The sequence below is a fragment of the Pan troglodytes genome, chromosome 12 (assembly GCF_028858775.2).
Source record: "Pan troglodytes isolate AG18354 chromosome 12, NHGRI_mPanTro3-v2.0_pri, whole genome shotgun sequence".
Classification (NCBI taxonomy): Eukaryota; Metazoa; Chordata; class Mammalia; order Primates; family Hominidae; genus Pan; species Pan troglodytes.
Window position 1 is genome coordinate 67,149,134 of NC_072410.2, and position 1,165 is coordinate 67,150,298.

The 1,165-nt window shown below is 38.8% G+C and overlaps 1 non-coding gene across 1 annotated transcript; it reads right to left on the reverse strand.

The window, feature by feature from the left end:
• Nucleotides 1–320: 320 nt before the first annotated feature.
• On the reverse strand, nt 321–426 carry LOC112208226 (U6 spliceosomal RNA). The gene has a single exon (XR_002942648.1). It is a non-coding gene; the product is annotated as a U6 spliceosomal RNA (small nuclear RNA).
• Between the last annotated feature and the right edge of the window lie 739 nt (nt 427–1,165).

Genomic DNA, 1,165 nt, shown 5'->3' on the forward strand with positions numbered 1-1,165 from the left:
TGCACCAACTCCCCCTAGTGCCTCGGCCATCCTGACCCTTCCCTTAGGACCCTCAGTCTAGCATAAAAGGAGTAACCCCTGGCATAGCAGGATTCCAGTATCGCAGCCAGCTTTCATTCTGACTGGGCTATGACTAAGCATTACCAGTTGTGAAATATTTTGAGCATCACTTGATCACAGGGGGCAAAGTCAGCAACTTTCAAACTTTTTTTTTCCCTTCTCCACCTACAGTAAAATATACATTTTAATCTCAACCTAGGACACACACATATTATAAGACTAATATTTCATGAAACAGTACTTACCTACATGCACTGCACAATGATATTTTCAAATTCTACACTTTTCTATTTTTTTCTTACAGGGGCCATGCTAATCTTTGCTGTGTCATTCCAATTTTAGTATATGTGCTGCCAAAGGGAGCACCTTTTCTATTTTTTAATGTAAATTATAACCATTAAACTGATTTTATGATTTACCAGTAGGTTTCTATCCTCAAATGAAAAACACTGACCTAGATCGTGACAAGTCTATGGTGAAGATGTAGAGTGTCTGATACAGAATATTTTCCATTTTATTTTTTACAGAAGCATAAACATTTGTTCAGAACGTAAATTATTTCTATATGTAACCATAATTCATTGTTGTTAAATATTATTAATGTGCCAAATATGTATTTGCTTTCTCTTGGTGAATATCAAACCCATGACAGTTTGGAAATCAAGCCTAATTGTAAGAGAGTGGGACCACAGCAGGGAGAAGGAATGCTCTAGAAACCATTTTTAAACAAATAGATATAGTCATTGGCTACATGTATTTTATGTTCTGTTTTCTATTACTCAATTTATTTCTGCTTTTGTTTTTAATATTTCCCTTCTTCTCACTTGCCTTTAAGAAATTACCCATTTTCTAGCCAAGCGTGGTGGCTCACACCTGTAATCCCAGCATTTGGGAGGCCAAGGTGGGTAGATCACTTGAGGTCAGGAGTTCGAGTCCAGCCTGCCCAACATGGCGAAACCCCATCTCTACTAAAAATACAAAATTTAGCTAGGCATGGTGGCACCCAACTGTAATCCCAGCTACTCGGGAGGCTGAAGCAGGAGAATCGCTTGAATCTGGGATGTGGAGTTTGCAGTGAGCTGAGATCATGCCATTGCACTCCAGC